At 39.1% G+C, this 22515-nt stretch overlaps 1 protein-coding gene across 1 annotated transcript in view; it reads right to left on the reverse strand.

Moving 5' to 3' along the window:
• The window catches only part of COL19A1 (collagen type XIX alpha 1 chain), a 417733-nt gene that overhangs the window by 154332 nt on the left and 240886 nt on the right, over nt 1–22515 (reverse strand). The window lies entirely within an intron of this gene.

The raw sequence follows: 22515 nt of genomic DNA on the forward strand, positions 1-22515 counted from the left end.
ATTTTACTACACAGCACCTCTGGTTTATTAATACCTATCTCTTGTATAAGAGCAACTATTTCCATTCTTCTGCTTTCTTTTAGATCCTTTTAACTAGGTGGACAGTAGTCTATGCTTTAAAAGAAAGCAAACACAAGGCTAGGTTAGAAGAAAATGCAGATAAGGCAGGGTCAATTTACTCTAAATTTGTCTCCTTTCCTCTTTCTCCATCACACGGTCCTCCCGGGGATGCTGTAGGCACAGGGTCCATGACAGTCTTGTTTCATTGATTGACTCTTCCCCATCAAATTAATCATCTATCTTAGTGTTGGTTTAGCTCATCCCAATGTCTCTAGAAAGTGATGATGCTGACATTTTTGTTAACGAATCATGTGATTGAGTGAAACAGTTCTAAGTCAGAATGTTTTCCAGGAGTGTACTAATTTGGTTTTTCAAGTGAAAACTTTCAAAATCTGAACATGAATGACAATAAGATCTGAGAAAGTTTCATAGATTTGTTCAACTTTGTAATTATTCTATTGCTAGAAAATGTCTAATTGTTGGAAATGATGTGGCAGAAAAAGAAAGCAAATCAATTGTTTTTGAGAAACCTCATTATAGGTAATTAGATTTAAAATTGAATAGCAAGATATAAAGAAGGAATATGGAGGTGGATCATGAGGCAGATAATTAGGAATGTGTAAGTTTCAAGAAGAAAATATTTAAACTGAAAGTTTCAATCCACTGAATACTGTGGGGGAATTCACCTATTTCATTTTTTTGTGTGTGTTTTGTCTTAGTTCTTCTTATGTGTGTGTGTATGTGTGCTCAGTCATGCTTAACTCTTTTGTGACCCCATGGACTGCCAGGCTCCTCTGACCATGGGATCTTCCAAATAAGAATACAGGAGTGAGTTGCCATTTCCTCCTCCAGGGGATCTTCCCAACCCAGGGATCAAACCTCAGTCTCCTGTGGCTCCTGCGTTGGGAGGTGGATTCTTTAGCACAGAGCCACCTGGGAAGCCCCGGCTCTTCTAATAATAGACGTTATCTAACAGAAGCATATTGGACACACTCTGGTTTTACAATTTTGATGAAATAAAAAAGAAAGGGAGTAGGGCACCATTTTCAATATTAAATTAGAAGCATAACTTCTTTTGAGTTAGTAATTTTTATGACATCCTTGGTTTACTTTGGAAAAGTTTTATCTCTATGGAAATGACTGCAGAGAAATATACCATATTTATTTCCATCAGCTCCCAAAGAAAAAGATTTTAAGCCTATAGAAAGTTAATAATACAGTATACAAAAATTTATAACCACGAGAATTTATTGACAAAAAGACACAGGCAGAAATATTTAGATGGTTTAGATTTCCTTGAAATCTCCCAGCTTGGGAATTATAATAAATTAGCATGTTTCAGAAATTTGAGGGAAAAAAATGAATGGCAGGCTCCAGAATGCGTACAGAAATATTAAGTTTAAATTGCTAAAAGCAATAAAGTTAAGAACAATTTAATTTTGGTAATATTTTACACTGTCATCATTTATATTATATCAATAAAGCAAAGTTTTCCAAGGAGTTAGGGTTGTATTCTAGCCAAATGTATTCTAGTTATAAAACAAAATAAATGAATTCAGATCAATGGCTGATAACAGAAATGCTCTTCTAAGATACCACTGGTAATTTACAAAGGAAAAAAGGTGGAGATAGGAGTAAAATGAGGTGCCTGCATTTTACCAGTCGCTTGAGGCATCCAGAAAAACTCTGAAATTACAATAGGCCTTTCCTTCTCCCAATGCCCTATGCCCCCTATCCTATTTTTCAATTCAGCTTCCTCTAACTTTTGTGTTTCTCTCTACTTTTACTTGGCAGAATTGGGCTTGCTGTTCATGGAAGAAGTGGTAGGTGTAAATCTAAGTGGCCTGAAAACAATGCAGTCTTAAGACCCTTGCCTCTTATTCACAGCAGAAGTCTCATGAAATTATATCCACACTGGAAAATCCTTTCTGTAAGAGACACACACTGCCTTGATTCCTGCTTTGTCCCCAAAGTGTCCATGCCTCTCCTCACATTCCGTATGTTCTAATCTTGTGTCTTATCTTTCAACCTCTGGTACTTCTAGATTGCTCATTATTATGAATAATAATCTATGTTGCTTGCAACTTCAGTTTCCCCCATTTATTGACTTCCTTGCCTCAGTTTGCAAATGGACTCAAATAAAAAATAATCTTTTCCTTGACCTCTCCAAATGTGATCTTACACCACCTCTCTTTATAGCCCAGCTTCTGAAAAGAATAGTCCATAATCCTGTGGATGGGCTTCCCTGGTAGCTCAGTTGGTAAAGAATCCACCAGCACCACTCCAGTATTCTTGCCTGAAGAATCCCCATGGCCAGAGAAGCCTGTTGGGCTACAGTCCATGGAGTCACAGAGATTTGGACATGACTAAGTGACTAAGCGCAGCAATCCTGTGGATAAACAATGCCGCCTCTATTCCAATAAATAATGAACATTGCATGACCTCAAGCCATCAGCCACTGTAGCCACTCCCCTCCCCTTCCAACAGTGTGTCTTGAGGGGAATTCAGGATGGAGAGAAACAGGAAACATTCTGTGCTGGATACTGGTCCTAGACAGTTAAGATGCATATCGTAGTAATTTTAATGAGCCCAGATTCTTGCATCTTCCCATACATAGAAAAGCAGTAAAATCAATTAACTTTGGATGTCTGTTTTTTGTAACTAGCAGTAATATTTTGGCATTTGACTAGATTTTTTTTTTTTCAGCCAATACTCCTATATAACCTGGTTCCTCCCTTATCTCTTGGAACAGTTCCTCAGACTTGTCTGAGAGGCTGTCTCCCAGGGTATAGTCCTCATATAGAGTTCTTATGTTTTAAGGCCACCCCCAAAAAAAGATAACTCACAACTTCTAGGCTGTATGTGTACTTTTTTCAGTCCATACTCCCTTTCTCAGTACCCACTACACTCCCAAGACCTTTCCCCAGGGCGTGAAGAGTCACGCCTACCCAGGCACAGCACAGGTACTCTTAGAGACCAGCCTCATCCAGGTCACCCAGGGCAGTTACTTAGCCCTCATCTGCCTTGATGCCTCAAAAGCATTTCCCATCAGGTGACCACCTCCCTCCCGCTTCAAAGCTTTCCTCTATTTCTATTTCTCTATACTTTTAACCCTCTCACTCACCTGCACACCCACTCTTAAATATGTGCCGTGCCAAGTTGCTTCTGTCATGTCCGACTCTTTGCGACCCCATGAGCTGTAGCCCGCCAGGCTCCTCTGTCCATGGGATTCTCCCGGCAAGAATACTGGAGTGGGTTGCCATGCCCTCCTCCAGGGGATCTCCCCAACCCAGGGATTGAACCCAGTTCTCCTGCATTGCAGGCAGATTCTTTACTGTCTGAGCCACTAGGGAAGCCCAAGAATACTGGAGTGGGTAGCCAGTGGGGAGCTGAAATCGCAGAATCCTCAGTACTGCAGAGGAGTGTGAATGTTTCCTTCAATGGTGTTTAGCCCTTTTCATTATATTTTTAGGGTTAATTTTAATAAGACATTATTATTATTGAATTAAAATGTATTATTATTATTGAATGTATATAAATTATATGTGCATTCAAGACATGAAATATACTTTCAGATGCTCTTTTTCATTATCGCATAGACACACTGCTAACATCTCTGACAATACAAATACAACTAACAATTCTTGCTAGCATCCAACGTATTTAGTGACTTTAGGACCACAAGTGACAAGGAACATAGTGCAATGGTTTGAGCACATGTATACACTTATGAATTTGAAAAGCACAGAGATAATACTCTCACACACATACATGTAAGCATATGCTTCTGCTGAACATTTTAAAAAGTGTCAAATGTTTGTCAAATGTATCTATAATGACTCATGAAAAAATCCAATTAAAAGTTTACCACTTTTAAAAGAAAATTAGGAAAAGTGTTTCTAAGCTATTTTCGTGGAATCCAAAAGTTATTCTGAATATAATTTCAAATTTACAGTCCATAAAAGAGAAACTTCTAACTTTTCTTAGAATTGTTATACCATATTTATTTTGCTATGGCTCTATTCTCCCCTGAGAATTGAAATGTAACATACTGAAAAGACTAAAGTGCTAGAAAGTTAAAGTTGCTTTGAGAATTCTGTACTAACACCTACAGTATCTCAAGATACTATGGAACTTTACAAAGTCAAAGCCTTGTAACGCTTAGTGGAAACAAACATAATTTGCTGGCTTTCAAGTCATTAGGCCATAAAAATGTTTCATGTTCCCAATGTTTGCATTTTTGAAAACATGTATGTTTATATTTCCCAAATTAATTTAATGTGTGTGTGCCCGGTTGCTCAGTCATGCCAGACTCTTTGCAGCCCTATGGACTGTAGCCCACCATACCTCTGGCCACGGAATTTTCCAGGCAAGAATACTGGAGCTGGTTGCCACTTCCTATCTCCCATTTCTCATTTCCTATCAAGGGGATCTTCCGAACCCAGGGATTGAAACCATGTTTCTCGCGTCTCCTGCACTGCCAGGCAGATTCTTTACCATTGTGCAAACAAAGAGTGGTAGAGAGCTACTGAGGTCTTCAGCGTGAAGCCCTGAATAAAGACACTGATGCATGCATGAGCACGAGCATGTGGCCACCCTGGCAGAAAGTGCTTCCTCCTTTCCCATTCTCCTTGAGTGTTCCTGTGGCTGAGTAGGCAATATTTATAAGACTCTTTCATAGAACACAGGTCGCCAGAATTCATTCAGTGCTTCTAGCTTAATCTTATAATCTACCTGAGGGCTAGATTGTGATGAACTAGATAAGAATCTTGAGTGATTTGCCTGAGTCACAAATTAATCCAACACTACAGCTGGAAAAAAAATGGCAGAAAGTGAAGAAGAACTAAAGAGCCTCTTGAAGAAAGTGAAAGAGGAGAGTGAAAAAGTTGGCTTAAAGTTCAACATTCAGAAAACTAAGATCATGGTATCCAGTCCCATCATTTCATGGCAAATAGATGGGAAACAGTGGAAACAGTGGCAGACTTTATTTTTTTGGGTTCCAAAATCACTGCAGATGGTGACTGCAGCCATGAAATTAAAAGATGCTTACTCCTTGGAAGGAAAGTTATGACCAATCTAGACAGTATATTAAAAAGCAGAGGCATTACTTTGCCAACAAAGGTCCGTCTAGTCAAGGGTATGGTTTTTCCAGTAGTCATGTATGGATTTAAGAGTTGGACTATAAAGAAAGCTGAGCACCAAAGAATTTATGCTTTTGAGCTATGGTGTTGGAGAAGACTCTTGAGAGTCCCTTGGACTGTAAGGAGATCCAACAAGTTCATCCTAAAGGAAATCAGTACTGAATATTCATTGGAAGGACTGATGTTGAAGTTGAAACTCCAATACTTTGGCCACCTGATGTGAAGAGCTGACTCATTTGAAAAGACCCTGAGGCTGGGAAAGACTGAAGGCAGGAGGGAGAGGGGACAACAGAGGATGAGATGGTTGGATGGCATCACTGACTCAATGCAGATGAGTCTGGGCAAACTCTGGGAGTTGGTGATGGACAGGGAGGCCTGGTGTGCTGCAGTCCATGGGGTCACAAACAGTCAGACATGACAGCGACTGAACTGAACTGAACAGCTGGAAAGAGAGAAGCTCTGATTCCACCCTAATCTCCACCCAACCCCATTCCCTTGCTGGCCAGGCAGTGCTATCCCAACTCTTGGTGCAAGATAAGCAGGGTTTGGGGCTGAAAGTGCGGGCTTTACACTGTTTGCATGGAGACCACAAAAGGACCAATTGTACCTATTCATATTTGTCCCTTTTGATGTGTGGCCTTAATTAGAGAAATAATGTGGCTTTGGTTAAATTCTCAACATGCAAATCTGGAATTTGGCATGAGGCCACAAAACAGACAGTGGGTACTTCTTGTCATACAGAATAATGAGATTAATAGTCTGCAGCCTTGGAAAAGTGCCAAATATTTCCTACCCTCAGTTTCCTTTATTAGTGGATTGGAATGACATGACCACTTGCCTTGTGGCTCTAAAATGTGACAATTTTGTCTCCCTGAAATGTACCCCCCAACTTATTTATCTGAAATGGCTCCCAGCTTCTCTGGGTCTCAGGGTCTGAGTGCCTCCAGTTTGGAGGAGTCCCCTTGAGACAGTGGCCTTCTTCCACAGCAGAGACCAGCTCTTGGGCACACTCACATCAATAAGTAAGCCATTCAGAGTCAGGACCCTATTTGGAACACATGAAACCTTTCCTCTTCACCAAGCCAAATAATAGAGACAGCTTATAAAGCCATGCTCCTATCATCAGTAGTGTCATCTGACCCTTCAGGTAAATAAATAAGAACCTAAGCTTGTTGTTTATGATCTACACAAGTATCATTGGAACAAAACCACTGATTACAATCTCACTCCTGTTGGAGCCTTTCTAGGTCACTTTGGGCTTGCGCTTCAAGGGCAGTGCAGAGACTCCCTAATTAGAGTGAAGTTCACCACAGTGGACCACAGGCTCACTGTCATTAACAGATGTGATCTTCAACTTTACCTAAGGGGTTGCCTGGTCTCACAAAGTCAGGGTTACAGCTCTACTGTGTCTGTCTTTTCCACCGGATTCTAATTAGCCTGAGCTAGACTCTGTCTTGCAACATTTTGTTCCTTCAATTTATCTTTCCTTCCAGTCCAGACGTGAGCAAAAGTGGAGGATTCTTTTTCTGGTCATACAACTATTCCCTTGGAGACATTTGTTTGACATTAACATATATTAGCCTCTTTTTCTTCTTCCTGCCTTACTCCATTGCTGCAGCAACTATATTTGGGGCAGTTTTGTGGGAGGTGTTCCAGCTACAGTGAGCAGGAACACCTGGGTGGCACGATATTAGGAGAAAATTGCGAAGTATGAATTTTAACAATGTCATTCCTTACAGTGTTTTTTCAAAGTTCTCTGAAATTCTTATTCTATATCTTGAAGAACATCTACTGACAAGAACTCCAAAATACTAAGAAAAATACTAAGAACTCCAAATATTAAGAAATCTCACTAGTACTAAATCATATCTTATTATGTGAAACAGTTGATGGTGAAGTCAAGTGCGTCTCTGACCATGGGGGGACCACCATGGACCCCACCCTGACCCATGCTGAGTACCCACCCCTCCTCTTTTTGCAGCACAGCTCCCTCTGGGGTGAGGCTTTTGGTGCTTGGGAGTGGAGAGAGCACACACTGGAAGGGACCTAAACCTCAAGGTTCCTGCTCTAGCAACTTGAGACCTGGCTCCACCTCCAATAGGGTAATGAAAATCACTGAGCAGAGGGGAAGCACAGGTTCAAACCTGGTCTGACTCCAGCCCCACCATCTGCAGCCCCTCCTCCTATCAAGCCAAAGATAGTTAGCACACCCTGAGGCAAGACACAGCTTTTGTTCACATCAAGCCAGCAATCCCGCCAAAGTCACAGGGTACATGCAGACTACACAGGGACACTCCCACTTAAGGACATTTCCCCAAGACCATTGTTAGGTAATTGTTTCACCCTTAATATCATAGAGATAGACAAAATGAGAAGCTACAGGGATTTGTCTCAATTGAAAGAGCAAGATAAAACCCCTAACATATATATATATATATATATACACACACACACACACATATATATGTGAGATTTGGACTATAAAGATGTGAGAGTTTGACTACAAAGAAAGCTGAGTGCCAAAGAATTGATGCTTCTAAACTGTGGTGTTGGAGAAAACTCTTGAGAGTCCCTTGGACTGCGAGGAGATCCAACCAGTCCATCCTAAAGGAGATCAGTCCTGAATCTTCATTGGAAGGACTGATGCTGAAGCTGAAACTCAAAAACTTTGGCCACCTGATGCGAAGAACTGACTCACTGGAAAAGACCCTGATGCTGGGAAAGATTGAAGGCAGGAGGAGAAGAGGACGACAGAGGATAAGAAGGTTGGATGGCCTCACCGACTCGATGGACATGAGTTTTAGTAAACTCCGGGAGTTGGTCATGGACAGGGAGGCCTGGTGTGCTGCAGTCCACGGGGTCGCAGAGAGTCGGACATGACTGAGTGCCTGAACTGAAATGAACTGAACTGATATATATATAACGGAACAGAAATAAAAACTTACCAGATAAAGAAATCAAAGCATTAGCAATAAGAATGCTAACTAAATTAGAGAAAATAATAATTGAACACAGTAAAAATTCTAACAAGGAACTAGAAAATACAATAAACAGACAGAAATAAATAATCAATAACTGAATGAAAAACACACTAGAAGGAATGAATAACAGACTAGGTGATAAGGAAGAACACATAACTGATCTGAAAGACAGAATAATGAAGATCACTCAAACAGAAGAGCAAAAAGAGACACATATTTAAAAAAGCACAGTTTAAAGCTCTACGTAACAACATTAAGCATACTAACATTCATAATATAGGGGTCCCAGAAGGAAAAGAGGGAGAGAAAAGGGGGTAAAAAATATATTTGCTGACATGATGACTAAAAATTTCCCAAAGATGAGAAGGAAAGAGAGTTTTAGATGTGGGAAGCACAGAGAGGCACAAACAAGATGAAGCCAGAGACTCACACCAACCTATACAATTAAAATGGCAAAAGTCACAGATAAATAGGATTCCAAAGGCAACAAAAAGAAAAAAAGGGTCATGGCGAGCAATCTTAAGATTATCAGCTGATTTTTCTCCAGAAACTTTCCAAACAGAATGGAGTGGCGCGATATATTTGAAGATTTGAAAGGGGAAAATCTACAATCTAAAATATCCTACCCAGAAAGGTAATCATTCAGAAGTTTGTTGTTGTGGGTCAGTCACTCAGTCGTGTTTGACTCTTTGAGACCCCATGGACTGAATTAGAGGAAAATTCAGAATTAAAGGAGAGATAAACTTCCCAGATGAGCAAAAACACTAAAAAAGTTCATCAAAACTAAATTGACTCTACAAGAAATGTTAAAAGGTCTTTCCTAAGTGGAAAAGACTACAAGAAGTAAGAATTTAGAAGAAAGGAAAAATTCCACTGAAAGGGAAAGTGAAGTTGCACAGTCGTGTCCGACTCTTTGCGACCCCATGGACTGTAGCCCACCAGGCTCCTCCATCCCTGGAATTTTCTAGGCAAGAGTACTGGAGTGGGTTGTAATTTCCTTCTCCAGGAGATCTTCCCGACCCTGGGATCGAACCCTGGTCTCCTGCATTGCGGGCAGACGCTTTACCGTCTGAGCCACCAGGAATCCCACTAGTAAAGACAAATATGTGGTAAATGCTATGGCTTCCCTGGTGGCTCAGATGGCAAAGGATCTGCCTGCAGTGTGGGAGACCCGGGTTCAATCCCTGGGTCAGGAAGATCCCCTGGAGAAGGAAAGGGTGACCCATACCAGTACTCCTGCCTGGAGAATTCCATGGACAAAGGAACCTGGTGGACTACAGTCCACGGGGTTGCAAAGAGTCAGATGTGACTGAAGGAACAGAGCATGCATGGACCAACACTTAAATAGGCAAGTATGGGGATTAAAAGACAAAAAGTGTAAAACCATCTGTAACTAGCACAAACATGGGAAAGGGAAGTAAAAAATGAGAAAGGAGAATTTAAAAATGTCTTTTAGAATATGTTTAAACTTAAAGATTATCAGTTAAAAATACATAGATACAGTGATAGGTCAACATATGTGAACCTCACAGTGACCACAAACCAAGAACCTACAATATACCTGCACCCTGAACCCCATGGCCTGCACCCCACAATCCATGTCAGGCCTGAGTCCTCCACCACTGTCTCTGTCTGCACCTGCTATAGCTCCAGGGAGGCAAATCCCAGTGCCTTGGCATGTTTGCCATCCCACGCTCAGATCCTACAGAGAAGTGGGATGGGAAGGAAAGTGCAAGGGAAGCCCAAGAGGTGTGGACTAAGGGTCTTTTCATCATCTCTAACCTAGGTAAATCAGTCTTTGAACCAGTTGGAAGGAGCTGTCCACAGCTAGTTTAGGGAGCATCATCTCTGACCTCCTTGCCCTCCAGTCCCCCAGGGAAGACACAAAGTGAGGAATCTCGGGGGAAAACACTGAAATACACTGCCCACAGTAAGTGAAGCTTGGGAAGGATCATCTCTACCATTCCTTTCCCTCTAGGGTAAGACCAAGGGTTAAAAACTCTATGAAGCAGACAAACAAAAAGGAAGCTACAATAGATATATAAAAACTTGGAACACAAGCATACCACTAAAGGCAATTATCAAACCAGAAGAGAAGAAACTAGAGGAAGAAGAAAAGAACAGAGAACATGACAAAACAATGAGAAAACAAATAACAGAATGGAAATAAGTATATACCTATCAATAGTCACTTTAAATGTCAATGCACTAAATACTCCAATGAAGACATAGGGTGGCTAGTTAGATTGGAAACAAGACCCATCTACATGGTGCTTATGAGAGACTTACTTCCAAGCTAAAATATATAGACTGAAAATGAGGAGATGGGAGAAGATGTTTCATGAAAGTGGAAATGACAAGAAAGCAAGGATACCAGTATTCATATCAGCTAAAATAGACTTCAGAGCAAAGTCTACAATGAAAGACAACAAGGACATTATATAATGATAAAGGGATCAATACAAGAAGAGGATATCACTTGTTAATATATAAGCAACCAAAACAGGAGCACTAAATATTAACGAATATTAACAGACATAAAGCAAATATTAACAGACATAAAGGAAGAAACTGACAAAAACACAGTAATAGTAGAGGACTTTAATAGCCTACTTACATCAGTAGGCAGCTCATCCAGACAGAAAATCAACATGGCAGCCTTGGTCCACAATAGACCAAATGGATTTATAGATATCTAGAGGACATTTTATCCAAAAGCAGATGAGTACACATTCTTCTCAAGAGCACATGAAACTTTTCTAGGATGGATCACATGCGAGGCTACAACACAAATCTAAATACATTGAATGCACAGAAATTATAAAAACATAATTTTGCAACCACAGTGGTATGAAATTAGAAATCAATTACAGGAAGAAAAATGGGAGAAATACAAAGAAGTAGAGAATAAATAACATGCTAGTAAAAAACCAGTGGGTCAATGAAGAAATGAAAGAGAAAATAGGAAAATACCTCAAGGGAAATGAAAATGGAAACACAAGACTCCAAAATCTATGGGATGCAATACAGGCCTACTTTAATAAATAGGAAAAGTCTCAAATAACCTAATCCACTATCTAAAGGAATTAGAAAAAGAACGAACAAAACCCACAGTCAGAAGAAAGATGGAAAGAATAAAGATCAAAGAGGAAATAAATAAAATAGAGACCAACAGTCAATAGAAAAGATCTATGAAACCAAGAATGGTTTTTTTTAAAGATAAGCAAAATTGATAAAACTTTAACCAGGTTCATCAAAAAGAAAAGACTCAAATGAAATAAGAAATAAAAGAAGAAAAAAACAGCTGATATCATAGAGACACAAAAAATCTTGAGACTATTACAAACAGCTATGTGCCAGCAAACTGGACAACTTAGAGGAAATGGACAAATTTCTAGAAAAATACAACCTTCAAAGACTGAATAAAAAAAAAAAAAGACTGAATAAGAGATAGGCAGTATGAATAGACTGATCACTGAGTGCTAAGTCGCTTCAGTCATGTCCTACTCTTTGTGACCCTATGGACCCCAGGCTCCTCCGTCCATGGGATTCTCCAGGCAAGAATACTGCAGTGGGTTGCCCTGCCCTTCTCCAGGGGATCTTCCCGACCCAAGGATCAAACCCGGGTCTCCTGCATAGACTGATTCTTAGCAGAGAAACTGAATTTGTAATTAAAAAAAAACTCCCAGCAAACAAAAGCCCAGGACTGGATGGCTTCACAGGGGAATTCTACCAAACATACAAAGAGGAGGTAATAACTATCTCTTTCCACCTATTGTGAAAACTGAAGAGGAAGGAGCACTCCCAGAGTCATTCTATGAGCCCACCATTACTCTGATATCAAAACCAGACAAAGACACTACAAAAAAAAATCACATGCCAATATCTGTGGTGACTATAAATGTAAAAATCCTGAACAAAACATTAGCAAATCAATTCCACAAAATATAAAAAAGAATCATACACTATGCTCAAGTGTGATTTATTCCAATGAGGCAGTAATAATTCAACACTCACAAATCAATCAATGTGACACACTATATCAACAAACTGAAGAATAAAATCACATGATGTTCTCAATAGATGCAGAAAAAGATACAAAGATATGGAAAGATATTTCATGTTCTTTAATTGGAAGAAATAATATTGTTAAAATGTTTATACTATCCCCCAAATCTATAGATTTAACATAATCCCTATCAAAATATCCACAATATTTTTCACAGAAGTAGAACAAATAACCCTAAAATTTACACGGACCCACAAAAGACCTTTAATTGATACAGCAATTTTGAGAAAAAAGAATAAACCTGGAGTTACTATGCTTTCCGACTTCACACTATACTGCAAAGCTTCAGTCATCAAAACAGCATTGTATTGGTACAAAGACAAACACATAGATCAATGGAATAGAATAGACAGCCCAGAAATAAATCCACACCCTTGTGGTCAATTGATCAATGACAAAGGAGGCAAGACTATGCAATGGAGAAACGATTGTCTTTTCAGTAAGTGTTGCTGGGGAAACTGAACATCTACATGTAAAAAATGACACAGAACATATTCTTATATAGTATACAAAAATAAAAGTCAAATAAAAGATCTAAATATAAGTCTTCAGATCTGAAGACCACAAAACTTCTAGAAGAGAACAGCAGAATACTCTATGACATAATATAGCAATACGTATTTTTTGATCTGTCTCCTAAGGAAAGGAAACGAATACTAAAATAAATGTGACCTAATTAAACTTAAAAGCTTTTGCACATCAGAGAAAACCATTGACAAAACAAAAGTGCAACCTACTGAATGGAGAAAATATTTGCAAATGATATGACTGATAAGGTTAATATCCAAAATAAATATACAGCTCATGCAACTAAATGTCAAAAAAACCCCCAAAATCCAATTTAAAAATGGGCAGAAGACCTGAATAGATATTTTTCTAAAGAAGACATAGAGTTGGTAAAGAGGCACATGCAAAGATGTAATCATCACAGAAAGGTAAAAATCAAAGAAATATCACCTCACACCTGTTAGAAGAGCTATCATCAAAAAGACAAAAAATAACAAATGTTGGCAAAATGCAGAGAAAATGGAAGCCTTATCTACCGATGGTGGGTATGTAAATTGGTTCAGTCACTGTGGAAAACAGTGTTGAGGTTCCTCAATAAAACTAAAAACAGAACTACCATGTGATCTCACAATTTCACTCCTGGATATATAGTTAAAGAAAATGAAAACTCTAATTTGAAAAGATACATGCACTGCGATGTTCATAGCAGGATTATTTACAATGGCTAAGATATGGAAGCAACCTAAGTGTCCATCAACAGATGAATAGATAAAGACGATGTGATATATATTACACATATAAATTGGAATTTATAACCATAAAATGAATTAAATTCTGCCATTTGCAGCAATGTAGATGAACCTAAAGAGTATTATGCCTAGTGAAATAAATAGTACAGAGAAAGCCAAATATTGTATGTTATCACTTATATGCAGAATCTAAAAAATAAAAGAAACAAATGAATATAACAAAACAGAAACAGACTCACAAGTATGGAGAAAAAACTAGTGGTTACCAGTGAGGAGAAGGATGGGGGGAATCACAACTGGGATATAGGATTAAGGGATACAAGCTATAATGAATAAAATAATAAACAACAAGGATATATTGTACAGCACAGGGGAATCCAGTGTTTATTCTCTAATAACTTAAATGGAGTATGAGCTATTAAAATGTCAAATCACCACACTGTATAACTGAAACTGATATAATACCAACTACGTTTCAATTAAAAAACAAAATAAACCAACATATGATTTATTATATTGTAGAATTCATATCACAGTGTATTTTCTCACCAATATTAACTCAATAAATGTTTTCTCAATTATTGACCTTTTGTAAGTGTTAATTCTGATAGTCGTATAGGTAAACTGCGGATAACTAGATAATCCTAAATGGTGAGTTTCTGGAAAGAAAGTCAAGTAAAGGCAGAGTTGGCTCTATCAGGTCCTGGAACAACAGGAAAAGTTCCCTGAGGTCGTCTATGGAGCCCTGCAAACAGGAATGCTGGGACATGTGGAGATTTGATGGATTCCATCCTCTGAGCCTCATGTTCGTTTTGCGCATTCACAGAAGCCGTTAGGGGAAAGAGGCATAGCTCTCTGGGCCTGCATAGGGTACACACTTGCCCAGTTTCCCGTCTAGATGGCAGACAGGTTCAAAGATGGATGGTATCTCTCCAAAACTCTCAAAGTAATCCTTAAGGAGAAATCTTCAGGAAATGTCACGGAAGTAAATGGAAAAACCTGTCAGCTGAATGCCAGAAGTTTAACATGTGCAATAAACATGAACCACTAGTTACAGCATGCAAAGCCTCTCATTGTCATTCACAACATGTATGTTTACATATTTATACATATGGGTCCAAGCAAAAAAACCATGCTCTCCCTCTGTGTTTATATGGAGGGTGAGTCCTCCATGCTGCATAGGACACAAGGAACCCTGACCCCACATGCAGGCTGCGAGGTGGCTTGGGGCAAGCACTTTGAGGGACAGTAAGAAGTAAAACCTGCAGAAGAATGTTAAAAGCAGACAATTAAAGGGATGGCTGCCTGGACGGGATTAACAGGAAAAAAAAAAAAAACAACAGGCACAGGCAGAGAAGCTAAACTGAGAGCAAGACAGAGGGTGACTTGGTGGTTTAGTCACTTCAGTTCAGTTCAGTCACTCAGTTGTGGCTGACTCTTTGTGACCCCATGGACTGCAGCACGCCAGGCTTCCCTGTTCATCACCAACTCCAGGAGCTTGCTTAAACTCATGTCCATTGAGTTGCTGATGCCATCCAATCATCTCATCCTCTGTTGTCCCCTTATCTTCCTTCCTTCAGCCTTTCCCAGCATAAGGATCTTTTCCAATGAGACAGTACTTCACATCAGGTGGCCAAAGTATTGGAGTTTCAGCTTCAGCATCAATCCTTCCAATGAATATTCAGGACTGATTTCCTTTAGGATGGACTGGCTGGATCTCCTTGCAGTCCAAGGGACTCTCAAGAGTCTTCTCCACCACCACAGTTCAAAAGCATCAAAAGCATCAATTTTTTGGCACTCAGCTTTCTTTATAGTCTAACTCTCACATCCATACAGGGTTCTTCTTGTGGCTCAGTGGTAAAGAATCTGCCTACCAATGCAGGAGATGCAAGAGACCTGGGTTTAATCCCTGGGTCTGGAAGTTCCCCTGGAGAAAGAAATGGCAACCAACTCCTGTATTCTTGCCTGGGAAAATCCCATGGACAGAGGAGCCAGGCAGGCTACAGTCCACGGGGTCACAAAAGAGTCGAACACGACTTAGTGACTAAACAACAACACATCCGTACATGACCACTGGAAACACCACAGCTTTGACTAGACGGACCTTTGTTGCTAAAGTAATGTCTCTGCTTTTTAATATGCTGTCTAGCTTGGTCATAACTTTTCTTCCAAGGAGCAAGCGTCTTTTAATTTCATGGCTGCAGCCACCATCTGCAGTGATTTTGGAACCCCCAAAATGAACTCTGTCACTATTTCTAATGTTTGCCCATCTATTTGCCACGAAGTGATGGGACCAGATGCCATGATCTTAGTTTTCTGAATGTTGAGTTTTAAGCCAACTTTTTCACTCTCCTCTTTCACTTTCATCAAGAGGCTCTTTAGTTCTTCTTTGCTTTCTGCCATAAGTGTGGTATTATCTGCCTACCTGAGGTTATTGATATTTCTCCCAGCAATCTTGATTCCAGCTTGTACTTCATCCAGTCCAGCATTTCTCATGATGTACTCTGCATATAAGCTAATAAGCAGGGTGACAATATACAGCCTTGACGTACTCCTTAGTCGTGTCCAACTCTTTGTGACCCCATGGGCTGCAGCCCACCAGGCTCCTCTGTCCATGGGATTCTCCAGGCAAGAATACTGGAGTGGGTTGCCATTTCCTTCTCTAATAAGATGACTTATATGGCATTTTAAATATAAATTCTCTATTCAGGATTGAAATTAGGATCCAGCAGCAGAGAAAGTAAGAGTGTGGTGTCACCTAGGTTCAGCCAAACAGTCTCTTGTTTGGGGCAGTCCCTAGCTGATTCGCCAATAAATGTTCTTTCAGAGATCTAGAGCGACTAACAACAGGCCCTGGTTGTTTCAAACCATGAGGTTGTTCAGACATGCACTTAATGTGACTGTAAGGAGAAATCCAAGGACACATAAAATGATAATCTTTTTCATGTTTTTGGAAATTTTATTAAGAAAAATAAAAGTGAAAGTCTCTCAGTCGCGGCTCACTCTTTGTGACCCCATGGACCATAGAGACCATGGAATTCTCCAGGCCAGAATACTGGAGTGGGTAGCCATTCCCTTCTCCAGGGGATCTTCCCAACCCAGGGATAGAACCCAGGTCTCCCGCACTGCAGGCGGATTCTTTACCAGCTAAGCCACCAGGGAAACATAAGGAATCTATGTGTTAGAGGGAATTTGTACAAATACCAGTTCTTTTGAGGTGTTTCCTGTAAACTTTCACAAACATGCTCAGCTGTCTGAAATATTCCACCTTTCACTAAGACATCTTGGGCTCCCACGCAGTTCCCATCCTTTTCTCCCCCTAGATTCCCCATCTCGGCCTCTCCTTCCTCACAATGCACCCCCTAACTCTCTCATATCTTTTCTTGCAGGTTTTGTTTCCAATGCTCTCCCATTTATTCAACTGAAACTTCTCTCTCAGTTGGCAGTAGTTCCAGTCACCTCTTCTTTAAACCAGTATCTCCCCCCCAACTTTGTTCCCCATTTTAATGCTGCTGAACCCTTTATGCACCCTGAAACTCTCTTCTGCTTACTTCCTGGCCCTGTCCTGGTCACCCTCTTGGGCCTCCTCTGTCATCATGAGCTGGACATCTCCTTGGTCTCCAGGCAAGTGTCCCCAGGATGCCCTTCTCTACTACGCCCTGATAAATCCTTAACTGAGGCTTAAGATCAATATTCAACATTAGTTGAATTTTAAAAACTGTGTTAATCTATAAAAGATGTGAGACCCAAATATGTGTCAGTCAAATGTTTTACTTGTAGGACTTCAAAAAGATAACAAAGGGAAAAAATAATGGCATGTAAAAGATTCAAAGAAGAAATAAGGAGGTTAAACATAAACAGAAGAACACAAATCTCAGATATACATCACCACCAAACATTGTTAAGGTTAATAGCAGCTTTTAAGTACAAGAAGTACACTGCTACTATGCTTTATTAAGTGAACACATAATCTAAAATTTAGTAGCTTATAAGACAGTGAAGAAGATAAAGTCAACTAATGAAAACTTAGAATTTTTGGTGTGGTACTTGTGAAAAATTAATGGTCTTACTGTGCATATAGAAAACTACACAAAGGGTTAAAGAGAAAAATAAAAGGAATCTATCAATCAGAGTCCTTACACCTTAATAGAAATAACAGTAGCATTATTAACATTTTTCTATAATGCTTTATGGAAACATTTTTTTCAAGGTATGTTTACATTTGACACTCATGTCTGATATTGTAGAATAGAAAATACTCTCTTTTTAATTGTTGAGAAAAACTAACAAATCAATGATTTCTTCTACTTTCCTTAAAGACATTATACCGAGGAGTAAGGAACATAAATTTGCACATATTATATATTTCATTTCAATAAACTTAGTGATAGTCAACTCCTTCCTGATCAAACACCTGTAAAAAAAATATGGGTTTTCTTGAGAATAGGTCAATAGAAAAGAATTTTAAATTCCTAGGTTTTTCTGTTGTTTTCTATTGCAAATTTCAGAGAAACGAAAAATTACTGGTCTTAGCTTTCAGTGTACACACAGACACACATACACAGACATCTACATTTGTGTGTCCAAAAGAACTGCGTGCTGAACTCTTGAGCAGAGAAGAAATCGTAGCACTAAGTTGGGCCTAAATGAAAATATTTAAGAATACTTATTCCTTAATGTGGACTTTCCTGGTGGCTCAGACGGTAAAGCGTCTGCCTACAATGCGGGAGACTTGGGTTCAATCCCTGGGTTGGGAAGATCTCCTGGAGAAGGAAATGGCAACCCACTCCAGTACTCTTGACTGGAAAATCCCATGGACAGAGGAGCCTGGTAGGCTGCAGTCCATGGGGTCGTGAAGAGTCGGACATGACTGAGGGATGTCAATGTCAAATGTCAATGTCAATTCCTTAATGTGCTTCCCCTTCAAGTAACTGAAAAGCAGAATGAATCATTGAGCACATTTGGAAATAATCATTTGTAAATGTGGATACCATCAATAATACCTGACCTAAATGCCTTCCTTTAACTATACAGCATTTGTGAAAAAGCATTAGTAATAATAAAAAAGCTTGTCTAACATTATCTGTAAAATTCTACTACATTCTTTAGTTTCCGACACTGTTACTCTTGATAAGATAGAATAAAAAGTAATATAAAATTACCTAGACTATACATATTTATAAATGGAGTAAATTTGCATAATATAGTGGTTGAACTTTATAATTTGAATATGTTCCTTCATAATTATCATGAAGAATACATAAGTTTGAATTATTCGTTAACTCACCTTCTGAAATGTAAGCTTTGCTAGGGTACAATTTCAATTTGAAGCATCATTATTTTAAAAGAACCTCATTTGAATATTTTTCATTTCAGCTAGTCTGACAAAGACTCTTATAATTATCTTACAAGACAAATTAAGAAATGTGGGTGGGAAGGAAGGAGAGGTCAAATGTATTTGTACATGACTTGTATCATGCCACACGAACATCAACGGTAGACAAAGTGGCAGCTTTGCTGGTATTACATAGAGTCAGGCCTGTTCTGCTCAGGATTTATTAGTGATGTGAATGAAGACTCAGAGGGCAGGCTTATCAAAATTTAAGGTGGAGTAGAGCTATTTCACTGGGAAAACAGCTAACAGAATGGCGTTAGAAACTAACACCCAGAAGATGAAATTTAATGATGACAAGGATCAGTTCCTATTCTGTGATTCACAGTTGTAGGACCAGTGAAGATCTGACTGGGAAGAAGTTTTCATTAAAATAAAGGAGGCGGTGCCTTGAAATGACCACGTCAGCCCAAGTTGGAAGTACAGTTTCACTGTAAACAGAAACAGACTCAGGGATATAGAGAACAGGCCTGTGGTTGCAAGGGGGAGGGGACTGCGGGAGGTAGAGAGAGGTCGGTTGGGGTTAGCAGATGCAAGCTTGTATGTATAGAAAGGATAAACGACACACTCCTACGCTATAGCACAGGGAACTATATTTAATATCCTATGATAAGCCATAATGGAAAAGGCTATTAAAGAGGAATGCCTGTGTAACTGAGTCACTTTGCTGTACAGCGATAATTAACATAACATCGCAAATCAACTCTACTTTATTTTTAAAAACAAGTACAATTTCATTGTAAACTTAAAATTTGTTAAGAGAGTAGACCTCATGTTAAATGGTCTTACCACACAAATTAAAAAAAAAAAAAATCGCTGCTACTGAGGGAGGAATTCAGACACACTGCCTACCTTCACCCACTTAGCTCCGTAATTTCCATCTCAAACCATCCAGGGACTATAAGCTACTTTCTGGAGTTGAAACTAAAACTCTGTTTATTAGTTTTATTATCATTCTACTTTACTGAGTCATTGTTGAAAATTAAAACTGTGTATATTGAAGGTATACAACTTGATCTGATATACTTAACACATTGTGAAATAGTTACAATAATCAAGCTAATTAACAGATCCATCTGCTTACAAATAGTTACCTCTTTGTGGTGGAAACCCTTAAGATCTACTCTTTCATCAAATTTCAAGTATACAACACAATATTAATTATACTCTCATTGCTGTACATTAGGTCCCCAGAACTTATTCATCTTGTATATCTAAGACTTTGTACCCTGTGATCCACATCTCCCCTCTCCCCCATCCTATAGTAATCACCACTCTACTCACTGTTTCTATGGATTTTTACATTTTCAGATTCCACATATAAGTGAGTATTTGTCTTTCCATGACTGGCTTATTTCGTTTAGCATAATATCCTCCAGGTTCATCCATTTTGTTACAAATGGCAAGATTTCCTTCTTTACTAAGGCCGAAATAATATTCCACTCTGTGTGTGTGTGTGTGTTTAACTGTATTTTCTTTATTCATTCACCAGTCAATAGATATTTAGGCTGCTTCCATATCATGGGAGTATGCATATTTCTTCAAAATACTGGTTTCATTCCTTCAGATATGCACCCAGAAGTGAGATTCGTGGCTCATAAGGTAGATCTACTTTTTGGGGGAACCTCCATACTGTTCTCCATGGTGGCTACACCAAATTGCATTCCCACCAGCAGGGAGCCTGGGTTCCCTCTTCTCCATAACCTGTCAACGCTTATCTCTTGCCTTTCTGATACTGGCCATTCTAGCAAATGTGGGGTGATAGCTCACAGCGGTTTTGAATAGTTTTCCTTAAAGATTAGCTACGTTGAGCACCTTTTCTTACAGCTGTTGGTCATTTGTATGTCTTCTTCTGAGAAGTGTCTATTCCAGTCCTTTGTCCAGTTGAAAATTGGGTTGTTGCATGTTTTGCTACTGAGTTGCATGTATTCCTTACATATTTTGGATATTTTGTTATTGTGTTCCTTATATATTTTGCTCCTTATTAACTAGGGGGTATAACTAGATTAACTAGGGGGTATAACTGATCACTCAGTTTCCATGAAGGGGTAGTTACTACGAGCAAAATGTCCCCTGGATGCTGAAAACAGAAGTTAATTCAAAAACATGGTCCTAGACGGAACAGTCATCTTGGTCATGACTGTGACAAAATAAGAAGCTTAGGCATTAAGTACACAAGGTCATTTCATCTAGTCTTCTGCCTCCAGTGGGTAAAATGCTTAAGACAGCCTCAAAAGCACAGATCTAGGGAAGTAATCTTCAATTTTTTCCCTAGACTATTTAAAACTTTGATCAGGTGGATTAATGAACTCTTGGATAGTGAGCTGGAGAGCTAAAAAGAGGGAAATTATAATTATACACATAGGTGTTGAGAGTACAACCCAGATGTGACTATTTTGTAAATAGTTTTAAAATATCTACATAATCCACTTAATAGCAATGTCTTCTGTTCAGGCTCCTGAACAAACTCTGTTTCCCTGTGAGCACTGTAGTAGAATCTACCTCACAGAGCTATTGTGAGAAATAAATGAAATTAGAAATAGGTAGCCCATAAATGTTAGCTATTATTCACAACAGTTTTCTTTTTTTTCATCATCCAAACTTATTAAGTCCTATTGTGTTCACTGAAATAGCCACTGGGAAAAAGAACTGGATACAGAATTTTTTAACTGAACAAACTTGGATGTCATCTAGTTCATTTTTTTCCTAATAAACTTCTAATTGTAACTCTTGAAAATAAATTCTAAAAAAGAGAGCTGCCCTAGTAGAAGGAGTTAGGAAAAACAAAGTGTGATGCCATTCACAGAAGCACTGTGCTTAGGTTGCAATAGAAGCCTGTGGTCATAGGCACAGGGCATATTTGCCACACTTAGCTCTGCCCTAAATACCATATATACCTCCAGTTCCATTACTGACACCTTCAGAAGGTTCATGAGTGTTTTCTGGGAAAGACCACTGGCATGTTAGGTAGTCAGTAATCTAGACAAGAGGAGGAGCTTAGAGAATGTGGATTTTATTATCAACCCGACAAAAGGCGGACCTTGGTAAAAATACCATAGGTCTTCAAATATTTGAAGGACTCATATATCTGAGACAACAGACTTATTTGCCAGAGGGCAGAACAGGGAATAATAAATTTAAATGACTAAGAAAGAGATCTGGGGTTAACATGCTGAGACAGTAAAAGAGAACATGAAATCCAAAGTCAGAAAGCCCGAATTCAAGTCCTAGCTTGATTTTTCATTAGTTCTAAAACTTTAGGCAAGGTATCTACACTCCATGAGTCACGCAATTCTCATCTATAAGGTAACAAAAGTTAAAAATACTACTCATGTAACAAAGCACATATAAAATGTTTGGAATCTTTAGCATGATTTGAAAATAGTTAATAAGTTAGCCACAGGAATGGCGTACCCCATTGCAGAGAGTGTTCATGGAGGGCTGACCAAGTCTCACCACCGGGCTTCCTTTTACTGGGATCCAGTAAGCCTAACTGAACTGGAAGCCTAACTGACCGCTATACTCCCTCGGCAAGTACGACGTGTTCACATGATACATACATATCTCAAAGGTAGGAAAAGTTAACCACAAAGAGTCACTAATGTCAATAATTTAA

The sequence above is a fragment of the Cervus canadensis genome, chromosome 20, assembly GCF_019320065.1.
Source record: "Cervus canadensis isolate Bull #8, Minnesota chromosome 20, ASM1932006v1, whole genome shotgun sequence".
Classification (NCBI taxonomy): Eukaryota; Metazoa; Chordata; class Mammalia; order Artiodactyla; family Cervidae; genus Cervus; species Cervus canadensis.